General features: G+C 41.8%; 1 long non-coding RNA gene and 1 other non-coding gene across 3 annotated transcripts; both read right to left on the bottom strand.

The window, feature by feature from the left end:
• Positions 1 to 2,432: 2,432 nt before the first annotated feature.
• LOC106112135 (uncharacterized) lies at positions 2,433 to 5,218 on the bottom strand. Of its 2 annotated transcripts, XR_003552273.2 has the most exons (4): positions 5,124 to 5,218; positions 4,603 to 4,827; positions 3,641 to 3,743; positions 2,433 to 3,229 (listed from the first exon to the last, which is right to left on the bottom strand). It is a non-coding gene; the product is annotated as an uncharacterized LOC106112135 (long non-coding RNA). The 2 variants fall into 2 exon arrangements; XR_003552272.2 differs by having other exon boundaries at positions 4,603 to 5,142.
• LOC114010699 (small nucleolar RNA SNORA26) lies at positions 3,360 to 3,477 on the bottom strand. Its single transcript, XR_003552286.1, has one exon. It is a non-coding gene; the product is annotated as a small nucleolar RNA SNORA26 (small nucleolar RNA).
• Positions 5,219 to 13,153: the final 7,935 nt, after the last annotated feature.

Raw genomic sequence — 13,153 nt, 5'->3', positions numbered from 1 at the left:
AGTAGCTCATGGGTATTTCATTGATAACTATGGCAAACTAGGACTTTGCTAACACTGCAGTTCTGTTGGGGAAACAATAACATACTGCCAGTATGTAGTACAAGTGTGCAAGTCACTGATCTGAAAAAGCTTATCTTCTGCAACAGACAGACTGATAGGAAACAAAACTTCAGCTGTCAGCAATGGAAACAAGTACATCCTAAAACATTTCTATATTGAACTTACTGAAATTTTAGGCAAATTTCTCCCTTTAAGAAAGGAAAAAACAGAAGGAGAAAAGCAGTGAGCAATGAAACTACATAAAAGTACCAGTTTAAAAGGGTGCGGTACGGCTAAACAGGTAAAATGTTGCTTAAAAGACAAGTTTTAATCAAGTTTCATGGGCAAATTGAAAAACACAAAAATTATAGCCCTTTTAAACTGTGGATGTGCTCCACAGTGAAGCTGTATCTTTCAGTAACTGCAAGTCATGCCAAAACGAAGTAAAATTGAATAACCCCATCTAAATCTGTATGATACTGAAGCAGCAGAAATGCTTAAGGAACAATATGATACAAAATATTAATCTTTTCAAATTGATTTGAAGCAGGCAGTCTGCAAAAGAATTTGCAAGCCCAAGAAATGAGCAAGTATGAAAGGAGCCTTTGAGAATTTGAAGGCTACATCACAAAAGCCAAGTGAATGATTTGTCTGTGATAGAGATTACTTTCCCAAAATTTTTAAAAACTAGGGATGAATGAACAAGGACCTGACTGAAACGTTTTAGAACAAATTTGTGAATAAGGACTAAGTCATTCGGATTTAATGGCAATTTTTATCACCAACTGCACAGCATGGAGTTGAATAGTAATGCCTCAAAAACCCTAAACAAACAAGTCTCTGAAAGAGTCAGCACCTAAGCATGACTCAAAGGAACATTCTTTTCAATAAGTCTTCAGATAGGTCCTTCAAGGGCATGATAGCTACTATGAAATAGTAGGGGGCCTTAAGTATACTTAGGCCATTAATTCAAAAAGGAGAGGAACAAATAGTTTTCATAAGTGAAAAATTTCAAAGCTGTTTTCAAACTGATGTGAAAAACACAGAATACTCAAAAGGTAACAATGGCTGCAGACTCCAAAACATCTTGATTCTGACAAGATCCTTATGGACAGAGCAGCAGATGGAATTTAACACCACTTTACTGTGCGACTAATAGATCTGGGAAGGAAAACTCCAGCCCTTCCAAGATAATTCTACTCCCTTCATAAAGTTCTGGAAGTGCAGACAGCTCACTGAACACCATCCCAAGCTAACAAATGTAAACAAGTTTACCAGTTATACAGGAGAAAACATTTAAAGTCTCTCTATGCTAAATGCCATCAGTTAGTGTTGAACCCAAGATAAGTACGATTTACACAGCCTGGACAGGGCAGCATGGATCAGCTATGAAACCACACTCGCATAAGGCAAGACTGAATAGACTAAAACAAACCCTGAGCGTGACTGCAGGGGACAGAGGTTTATAAAATAACTGACAAGGCTTGTAGGAAAATGGTTTATTGTTTTTTTATAACAGGAACTAGACAGTTGTCAGACAGGTTTAATATAAAGAAGGGAAAGTACTGTTGTATTCCCTTCAAATTTAGTTTATTAAAACACAAGTCCACAGGAAAATAAATACCTAGGCAAGACTAGCAGGCTATAAATATTGACGACTAAATACCCCATTTAGCCTAGATTTAAGCAAAGATAACCAGAAACACTTTGTGGCTAGATGGGGGTTAAACCTGACCATGTATGTTTGTTCCATAAATCCACACTTAACTCACTTTCCTCTATAGGCAGTGGGGAAGCACCTGGCAGCTACTTTAACAGTATTTTATATTCTTGCTTGTGCATTTTAAGGTACTAGTGGCTAGTAATAGGACACACAAATCACTTCTTGTTAAGACCCACCATTGAGGAGCAAGTTTTTAATGTTTAGACATAAGCACACAAAAGCTTTCAATCACTCAACACTGATCTTGCTCTTCAAGGATCTTCACACTGGTTGTTCTTTACAGGGAGTATTGCAACCTTTTCCACTTTTTTTTATTTGAAATGGGCAGGTAATGGGATTCTTTGTTCTTTAAAGTTTGAGACCTTTTCACTAGCTGGAGAACATGCAGATAGCACATACAGCCTAATGAAATGACTTGGAAGTTGACCAGTTGATCTCAAAGTGCTTTTGCATTCTAAAATACTTCAGAAAACGAGGATCAGGTAGTCAGAATAAAAGATGAAGATTACAGATGCATTGAAAATGGCCCACTTAAATTAAAAATTAAGTTTATCAAGTGTGCACATCTAAAGATAATGTTTCTGCATGACAACACAAGTATTCACATCCATAAAACAAACCCAAGCCTTCATACAGGAAGTACCTGAACAAGAAACCTTCGAACACGGACTTCTGGTAGCATTTTCATTTTATTTCAATTAATACATATAGACATAGAAATAAGTTACAGCAGTTTGAGGAAACTTGTTTCAGCAAATGGCACGGTTCCTGTTTAAACATGATCATTGAAGATGTGCAGTTTTAGCCATTGCTGGTCTCAATTCCACTTTCAAAACAACATATTACAGGTTGTAGTCATCTAGTATGAATTCAGAAATCAGCAACTCATGAAATCCTAAGCTGATGTTTAATATCGGTTCAAATCCCTTGCACATGCTGCTTTCCTCCCTGCAAATTTTCTTTAATTTGCAGTCTGCATCACATATATACAAGTGGTAACTGGTGGCCTGAGGTTGGGTTATATAAACATGCTACATTAAATAACCCTTAAGTCAGAGCCAATTCTCAATATAATTGTCTTCATTTGTGCAGGACAGGATTTTCCTTTCCCATACCACTAGTATGGATTCCATTCCACAGGACAGCCAGACTAGAGGAAATGTTAGAATAAACTGATCCAATAACAATCACAAGCTTTCCTGACTTTTTTCTGATTTGGATTGGCTAAATCTGTATGAAGTCCTAACAATTACCACACAGGTTTCCACTAGTCCAAACTATTGCTGGAGTTTTTGTTTTCGGGTAAGGAATAAATTAAATTTAGATATAGAAGGCAATACATCCACTAATATTTTTTTAATCCTTTTTTATGCAACGTACCTGGAGACCAACCAATTACAAGGAACTCTTTTCATTCAAGACATTTATCATGTAGGTTCACATAAAGCACCAACAGACTTGAGAAACCTGAAAAAGATTTACACAAAATTGATACCAAGACTCAGATAACATGACAATCTGATAACAGTTCAAACCCTACCTACAAGCTAGTAATAAAGTTGATGAAGCAGCTTCACAAAGTTCATTAGTTTCATGAATGTGTTCCTCTCAGCATGATCCAAAGAAGAGTTTCAACCTCACCTCTGGGTTTGAGAGAGATCTTTTATACCCCTCTGGGTTGGCCACTTAAGACACTGCCAGACTTAAGAGGGCAAAGCATATAAGGGGAGTAGATTAAAGCACCATTTTTTTCTTATTGAAGATTATTATCTGAACTTATTTACTCAAGAGTTACCACAGTTTGCTTGAAATTTACAACTTATGAAAAATCAAGTTTTAAAACTATTTGCAATTGTCATTAGACTAGAGCACACTTACCTTCTAGCAGAAGGTATTATTCATTCCTAAGAAGTTTTGAGCATTGCTTCTAATTTAGGTGTCATCATCCATGTCTAAAATATTTCAAAGTTGCTTAGTACCTCTATACAGCACAAAAAAGATGAAATTAAATTACATATTGTAATTTATATTGTCTTATTACAGACATTCTGAAAGCCACATTCTACAGAGTTGCTATTAGGTTGAATTAGATTTTCTTAGAAGTCATGTTCTACAGTTGCAGAAGTCGTTTTCATGAAGTTTGTTATCAAATCAAGACCTAAAGGAAAAGGTAGGCAATGGTTTAATCTGTTGAAAAGATTGTTTTAATTAGCCCATTTAAACTACATAGAAGTTCTTTTAAAATACACTACTGATCAGAAACAATGGAAAGTTTATTAAGCCTAAATTGTTTAAAAAGTTGACGCTACCCTGAAGCTGTACAATTCCAGACTTAAACTGACCTTTACCAGCCTATTCATTGCTACCTTGTGCCTAGTTACACATACCTTGTAACAAATTATACACAGACCTCAACGAAGACAGACATCAAAAGTCACTGTTACAGACATACTAGACCACCAGGCCAAACGCCTACATAATCAGTGACGACTTTTTGTTTGAAAAGTTAAATCCGTTTGAACTTAAGTGCCTACAGCATTCAGCACCCTAAACACTGCAAGTTATGACTGTAATTTTCTTGATGTAGACTAAAAAAAAAGAAACCACTGCACTGAATCCGACTTAAGGTCTGTACAGCTCAACACCTACCATTTAGAAAAGGAAAGGGAAACAAACGTACACAAACCCTTCTTTGTCTCACAGTGATACAGACCAGTATCCTCACACATATGTTTGTCTTTAGGTGGTACAAAGTCTCAGGTTCAAAGCCCTCCGTTTCTGAAGCCCAAAGCCTTATCAGAAGAGGTGAGATACGTGACGAGGTCGGTGTGCTCCCTTACCTATAGGCGCTCAAAGGCACGAGTCCAGGTCCCCAGCGCTTCCCACTGGGAAGGCCTGCCCTGTGCATTGCCTCCTGCCCAGGCTGGGAGCAGGCGAGCGCGGCAGGCCAGCGGGCAAAGCCTTCGGGGTCATCTGAAGGCCTTGCCAGGACCGTGGGGCGCTTTCTGCCGCCTTCCTCCCCGCCGGGCGGCCGCCCTGGGGGTGCGTGCGGCCTCCGCCGCTCCCTGCGGCAGAGAGAAATCTGAAGAGAGGGGCAACGAGGGGGGCCGGGGAGGGGGGAGGGACAGGGACGCTTGTGCCTCACGACAGGATGCAGGGCGGAGGCGAACGGCTCCGCACTGGGTTTCTGTGAGGGAAAGGCGCTCTATCCCCCTGTGTTGACTCCCCAGAGCACCGCCAGGCTCTGGAAGGGCAAGATGTGAAGGGAAGACGCGAGAAGGTCCAATCCCACCACCCCAAGCCTCCCACCCTCCGTCAGGAGCCCGGGGCTCCTTCTGGGGAGCAGCTGCAACAGGCTTACCGCAGCGAAGAGCGGCAAGGAGAGAGAGAACACAGCGCCTCCCGCGGCCTTAAATACCGCCCCGCCGCTCCCGCGAGACCCCGCGCGGCGCCCGCGCGGCCGGAGGAGCCAGCGGGAAGGGCGCCGCCGCCTATTGGTCGAGCTGGCGCACGTGACCCCGCGCGGGGGGAGCGGCCCGCGCGCCGCGTCTCCCCGCAGCCGCTGAGGGAGGGGCGCAGTGCTGCGCTTCCCCCCGCGGCCCGACGGCGGGGGCTGCCCCCGGGAAGGGGCGGCCGGTGCCAACGGAGCGCACCGGTCAGGGGTGAGGGGGCGGCCTTCTGCCTCCGTGAGAAGCGCCCCGGTTGCTCAGTCGTGCTCCCTGCGGCAGTCAGTCAGGGGCGGACCTGCCGCCTGGGTCGTGACGCGGCCTTTCGCCCTGGTCGGGACGTAACTGCCGATCTGTGCCCGGGCCGAGCGCTGGGGGCCCGGAGGCCTTCAGCCTCCAAAGGCTAAAAGGCAGAGAAACAAAAGCGTCTGCGGTGTGAAGTAGCAGCCGCGTTAGCGGCTTTGAGGAACTAAGTACCGTTGATCTCTGTCTAAACTCCCATCTAAGCCCTGCTTTAGGAGGCTTAGGATCTGCCTGCGAGGGCAGTGCAGCAGGCCCCAACCCGCGCTAATGCCCTCGCTGCCGTTACAGCAAGTGCCGCTGGCTCCAGAGCGCGCCTGTGCCGCCATTCCCGGGGCAGCATGGTGGGACCAGGCCTGTCCTGTCAGTGCACAGCGTGGATGCAAAACATGGCTGTTCCACCTCAGCTGAGATGTGTTGCTGGCTGGGGACGCTACTAAGACGTTTTAGGGTGAGTACAAGCAGATTAGCGTAAACTGGGAATTGGTAATTTGTAGCACAGACACTTTGAATGTTGCCCAGCAAAGCTAGTAGGGTAGGAACCGCAACATCTTGGTTCCTGTGGAGTTCCGAATTCAATGAAAGTCCCTGCTTCACAAAGAGGTGAATATATTTCTGATAATTCTTAGCTTCCTGTCTCAGTGAGAAACGGTGTGTATTGCCTTATAGTGAGTTGCCACAGCACAGCACCTGTAAGTGTGTGGAAAGAAAATTACAGGTTGGCCCACTACCCCTAAGTTTTCTGAACCCTGCATTTAAATTACCCTTAGCAGAACTAAACTGACCTGATTCAGCCAGAAACCAGCAATCACATAGTTGCAATGAAGGGATAGCTCTAGAAAGTGTTTCTTATCACTTCTAGTTACTTCTTCTGACTAATTATTCATACTTAAAACATTGTTGCAGGTGTAACCCCTGTGCCAGTAAATTTATTGTGAGGACATCAGGATTCGGAAGCTGTCTCGGAGCTCTAGGTAAGTCCCTCTCTGGATATGAATTTGTAAGGCATGTAGCTTCAGGTTATTTCAAGTGAGGTTCTCTGCAATGACCATTTTCTACAGCTAGGCAGGTAAGTCAGATCAGTCCTTTCTTGTCATATAGCCAAAAAGATGAAGTAGCATCCAACCTTTACATTTTTACCACCTGTGTCAGTGGGATGTATGTCAAGCTCAGTTTTTTTCTTTTCTAGTACAGAATGTAAGCTGGCACCTCTGTTAGCACAGCAAACCAGTGATCAGTATCCTTCCCAGATGAGCATTTTAATAATTCAGATAAAATCCTACGTGCACAAGCTTTCTTCTGTCTACCCCGTACAAACTTTGCATTGTTTGCCTCCCCTCTGGCTCCATGAAACTTTCTTGTCTGGTAGTGGCACAAACTCAAGAGCAGGAATGCAGAGGCCACCTTCTCTGTCCCTTCCCAGACCTTCCCTATAGAATAAATTTCTGTCCTAGCAATGTTCAAATGGGAATTTGAATCTCTTTACATGCAGGTCAGGGTGTCCTGTTTCACTTGGGCAAGTGCTGCAACCATTGAGTTACTACCTACAAGACTGCAAGCGGATCTGCTGTGTTTCTGTTTTGTTGGAGCAAACGGGCTGCCTCTTTAACTTCTATCTGAACAAACTTCTTAGCTGGGCACTGAGTCTGCCTACAACCCTGGGTATCTTGGGGACTTGTGGGAAAGCCCATGTCACCAGTGGATCTAAGTACAGCTTAATTTTGAGATGGATCCTGGAGAGATCCAGGAGAGATGCAAGTCTGGTCATGAGCAGAACTTACAGGAACTTCAGTTGTCATGGAAGCTTCACCATGAACATGAAAATATTTAAGGGAGGAGGGGGAGAGTATGTATAGTTGGTACAAAAACTACACTTAAGAATCAGATAGTAAACATGCTAGTTTTATTCCACACTGATCACCTAATGGTGAAAAAGAACATTTGCTTCTTTGCAGTGTGAGAAGTTAGCAGGTTCTAGCAGGAAAAGCTGTCAGGCACCTGGTCAACCATGCCAGTAGATGTTGCCAGGTCTGTTTATGTTAGGACACTTCCACTTTAGGTGGTCGTGGAGAAGAATATCTGAAGGTCTGCATTTTGAAGTTAGCTAATTGGCAGTGGGGTGCCTTGGTTATTTTGTGGATTTATTGTTGAGCTTTTTAAGGAGTTTGCAGTGATCTGAACTCAATTATTCAGATCTTGAAGAGTGGTGCTCTAATCAGCCAAGTCTTTCTTTGTGGAATGCATGAATTTAATCTCAAAGTCACTGGCCTGATACCTCTCAGCTGAAAGACTTTGGAAAAACATTTGTTCAAAAACATCATGTTAGTTTCACCAAAATGCACAACTGTCACTAATGTTTCATTTCAATGTCACTGTCTTTTTCCACAGTAATATGAAGGAAAACCAAGCAAGAAAAATCCATTGCGACCATCAATCTTTGCAGATGGATGACAGTATCCATCTGCATTAAATAACTGGCAGATTTTGGACCTTACAATGCAGTAGCTTTTTTTCTGCCCTTGATTAAAACTTTGAGATGGTAATGTAATAAAAACATAATCTGATTAATTTATGCCACAATTTACATAAAATGAAAAGGCTGTTCTAAATTCATGCTGAAAATAAACTAAATGCCACTTACAGCCTGTCTGCTGTCACAATATCCTTTGTGTTTTGTCCTCAGAATGTATGTTAGTTAAAATTAGTCTGTAGAATAGAACAAAAATAATAAATAAAACCATTGGAGGAGAGAAGGGCAAGCCAGAATTGTTATTTCCTTTCCAGAGGCAGAAATAGCAATACATTTCTGTTAGAAACATATGTTTTCTGTTATTTTTGCTCAGTGAGTGTCTTTGTGTTTGAGAAATCACTTCCACAGCTAAAAAATTTGGTTATCTCTTTCTAGCCAATATGTATGATTAGAACTTAAATGGGATCTTTCCAACTTAAAGCACATTTTTATATAGCTAAGAAAAATGCTAGTGAACTTCCTTGCTGAATAAAATACCTGATAAAGAGGCCATTCTTCAAGATTCTACCTTACAGAAATGTGGGCGTGTTTTCAGTTGAGTAGTGAGTGTCAGGAAAGATTAGTATTATGTAAACTGATGAAGCAATATGCAGAAGTTCTCTCATTGTCATTGTTCAAAGCTCCTAACAGAATATTTTTGAAACACAATTAAGCAGCAGGGAAAAAGCAAGAGTAAGATATTATGAGATAATCACTCCTCTAGGCCATTATTGAGCATTGAACTGATCGTAAAGGCCTAAACAGCCTCTTCATAGAATAGGCTGTTTAATGGTTAAGGCTGTAGAACTATTAGCCCCTTTTATCTACTCAGTCAGCTTTTGGTGTATTTGACATCAATGTATTTGCATCTGTCTTATTCTGCGGCCTTGGGCTTTCAAATCTGATGGCTGGCCAAAAAAAACAAGTCGTCAGCTGCTGTAAGTGATTTTGGTTTTTCCTGTGAAATAGCAATTCCTGAGAAAAAGGAAAAGATGGTATTCCCTCTCTGTCAACTAGTATAATGTATAATTAGCAAAGATAAGGGAGATTCAGAGATCAATTTAGTGCAAAGTTTTATTTTCTTTGTTTCATATTTGGTAGGTGTCAGTATGACTTTTTAGGATTCTAAAGATAAAGTTTTACCATATTTTAAATCAAAAGAAATAATTTCTCAGGTTATTTTAAAATGTTGGGTAGGGGTTGCTTTGAAGCTGACAATCTTAAAGAAGAATAGTGATTCCAAAGTGTGTGTGCATGTGTGGTTTGGGGGTGGTGGTGGTGGTGGGCAGGCTTTAGACTAAGAGGCCTCCAAGAGAATCCCCACATTTTGTGTGGATTGCCATGAATTTTACATGGACTACAACTCACTCTAACCATTAGAATTTCAGGTGCAAATAGAGGTTTCCGTGGACCTGCTATGAGGCATGCCCTACAACCTCAGTCCAAGGACTGCAAGTTGGCATTTGGCATTGTACTAAAGCTCCTAATCTGTTCTGCAGTGGGGGCCAAGCTTCATGGAAAATTCTTCGTCCTCATGCTTGTGTCTACATATTTGCCATTCTGTTAAATTTTATTAATTTTTAATTAAATTTTAAATTAAATAAATTAAATTTTATTAAATTAAATAAATTTATTAAATACTGATACTTTTTGTAAAACATAATTTAATGTGAGATACAAAATATCAAAAAAGTCTGTAAAATTCTATATATACATTGTCAGCACTGAAAATATTTCAGGTACCTGAATTCTCTTTTAATTCTTATTATATATTCTCCTACCTTCCAGAAAACCTGAGTATTGTTTTAACTGCCTTTTTCGCTAAAATGCCCTTTTAATTGCCTGGAAATATATCCTAAGTTTGATTCAGTTCCAAGCACTTGTTCAGCAAAGCTGATGGATGATGACCCGTTTCTGGACCAGAGTTTATGACAAGAGAAACATAACCCTCCATGGAGTTTTCCATGACTTCTGGAGTGAAAATGCAATATCCTCTTTGTAGCATGGAGTGAGCAGATATTCCAGTCCCAGCTTTGCTACTAACTTTCCTGTATAACTTTGAACAAGTTGCTAAATTTCTGCTGCCTGTTCTCTTGCTTTGTAAAAGAAGCTAATGTTAACTTGCCACCCAATAATTTAACAAGTCTGAGTGAATGTTTGCAAAGTACTCTTAGAACGTCAAATGGAAAATGTTATGAAAGTCCAAGCCTGTGCTAGCCAAAGAGGATATTTACAATAGGTTCTTATTTTATGTAGTGAAATAAAAATGTTCAAGCGTATAACCAGATGAGACCAAGACCGATCTAAAATTAAATGCAGAAGGCATTTTTTGACCTTTCAACAGAAATTATATAAGCACTCTTAGGTTATAAATAGTCCTTTGTTTTCCTTCTCTTTGTCTAACACTCGGAAGAAACACAGGGTTAGTTGTTTGTTATGAAGAGATAGGGCAATGCTTTAGAGTGGAAACAATTGTTCACTGTTCTTTATTTATACAGTTCCTATAACATTTGTAACTAGCATTTGTTGCTTTTCTTAGCACTTTTTTATCTTCAAAAAGCTACAGAAATAGACTTTCTAGTTCTGAAAATGACCGCACCAGAAGAAAACCAAAACACTAGCCCATTTCAAGTGTGAAAGTTTCTTTCCTCTTTCCTGGTTTGATATGTGACTGACGAGCAAAAAAGCCAATGCTAAACTATTGTTAAACTGGCACATAAACACTTGTATATTATTTCCTATTTTTATGATGAATCCTCAGAAATAAGACATGAAATGTGTCCACCCTTAAATAGAAGTATTTTTATTAACATTAAGGATAATTATATTGAATTCTTCACAGAATGATGTGTGTGTATGTGCATATTTCCAAATATGCTTAGTTTCAAGAGCAGTCATTTTCTTGAACAACCAATAAATGCTTAATTAATAGCAATTTAATTTTGTATTTCAGAGAAAAAAAAAGTTTAACAAACAGAAACCACCTGAAAACTTACCCTGGAGTCAAGTAATTGGCATCAGTGAGAACACGGAAGTATGAAAGCACTTTTTTCTCTTTCTTTCTGAAAATATTTACCTTTTCCTTACTCTTTTTTTTTTTTTTTTTTTTCTACTTTGTATGGTTTCTCTGGGGTTGGCACTATGGGAATGATGTCCTTGACATTAAAATATATGTGAGGTAAATGGCTTTATTAGTTACCACATTTTGTTTCATTTGAATTTTTAAGCAGCTTTCAAACCCATTCATTTACATAATAACTTTTCACTGACAGCAAGGACGATTCTCTACAGTAAAGTGGAATAAATGTGCTGCAGCAAAGAATACACAACTAGGCTTCCGGAAAAAAAGGGATCTGAGTTTAAAAACCAGCTATAGTGCAGTACTGTCATTCTCCACAGGCTACTTAGAAATGCACTGGAGACCAACCAGGCCATGACTGCTTCAGAACTGAGGCTGGGGGTGGCCAGTCCTGAAACAATACTTCACCTTAACTCCCATTTCCCTTGGTTATGTCAAGAAAACCTGTGACATTATGTATAATCCCGTCCTCAGAGTTTAAGCAAATTAAACACTTGGGGTGAAATTCACACATAATGTAAGACCATGAACTTCATAGAACTATACCAAAGATTATTCTTTTCTCAGTGTTACATTATTTGATGGCTCTTTTACATAGTGATTTGTGGATTTATGAAACAGTTTAGTAGCCCCGACAACTTCATAATGTCCAAAAATCTTTCTCCCATCATGTATTTGAAATGTCTGCAATGTTTTAAATATAATTAATCGAAGTTACTGGGGAAAGAAAGTTCTGTTGCTGTGACAACACAGTTTTGAGTTTCTTTGCTAAAACTGTCAACAGAATGCCAACTGATGCTAAATTTGATACCATTTCTATGAAGTGGACAATCATCCACAATGAGCTGCATTGAGACCACTTACCTAACAGTATTCTCAGGGCAGGAATTTATCTTTAGATGCTACTGCTAATGCCAGATTTTTATTAATAATCATGGACCTTTTCTTGAAATAAAAAAAAATAATTACTGACTTCAGAATGGTTCTGGTAAATAAAGCCTGTAGGGCCTGGCTTTATAGACTGAAATTATTATATTCTAGCATCATGAAGTAAAAAGCATAGCCAAGCATGAGTGTGCCATACTTGCAGGTGCTGTCAGAAGCAGCGGTGCCTATAGAAACATTAGTAGTTCTCTCTCTCTCCATTGGAATGATTTCCCTACCATAGCAGAGGAACAATAAACAGGCCTTAAGCTCCTGCTGAAAACAGCAATATCTGCTAAAGAAAAGGGGACTTCTAAGATAAGGCATTGCCCCACCTGAACACCGTTCTTGCTTCTCTCAGAGATTTGCTGTGTGGCCTCAAGCTAGCTATTTAACAATCTTGTGCCTGTTATCATGTGTGTAAATGTAGTACACTTATACTGGTCTACCTTGGGGAAAGGCATGGGGCCCGACTGGTGTTTGGAGAGGAACGGAGATGGTTGCATTAATGGTGTCACATAAATGCCACGCGTTATGAACTTGGGCCCAAAGATGTGTGGTGTGGGCATGGTCCCAAAAGAGTGTTTGTGAAGGTGTTGTCTGCAGGAGTGGCAGCACCAAGCACCTGCTGTGGGCAGCAAATTACACGCCAGCCTACTCTGCTGGGGCTCGCTGTGCCTGGGCTCCTGCGTACCTCAAAACTGGTGGAGCGAGCACGTCCCGGTACAGCGCAGCCGTCACTGGCACACCGCCGTGCCGCCCGCCTGGACTCTGCCCCCCGGCCCTCACCCCGCTGCCGGCCGAGGGGATCTCGCACGCCCCGACAGCCTCGCAGCCCGGGGCCGTCCCGGGCCCGGTGATAAAGGCACCGCCGCTCCCCTCGGAGCGCCCGTCCCGGGCAGCCGGCGGGGCAGCCCCCGCGTCCCCTCCCCGCCGCACATTGGCCGGGCGCGGCCGGGCCCGCCGGCGGGGCCCCGTGCGGTCACCGCCTCTGACCTTCCTTCCCCCGGCGCTGTCACCGCGGATCAGCGGGCGCGGCGCTGCAATGGAGCGGCGAGCAGCGACGGCAGCCGCCGGGAGAGGAGGAGGAGGAGGAGGAGGAGGAGGAAGGGAGAGATTAGCGCGGTGCCGGC

Source organism: Falco peregrinus, chromosome 2 (genome assembly GCF_023634155.1).
Source record: "Falco peregrinus isolate bFalPer1 chromosome 2, bFalPer1.pri, whole genome shotgun sequence".
NCBI classification, from domain to species: domain Eukaryota; kingdom Metazoa; phylum Chordata; class Aves; order Falconiformes; family Falconidae; genus Falco; species Falco peregrinus.
The sequence above is the reverse complement of the archived record's forward strand: the minus strand, read 5'-3'. Positions and strand labels throughout refer to the sequence as shown.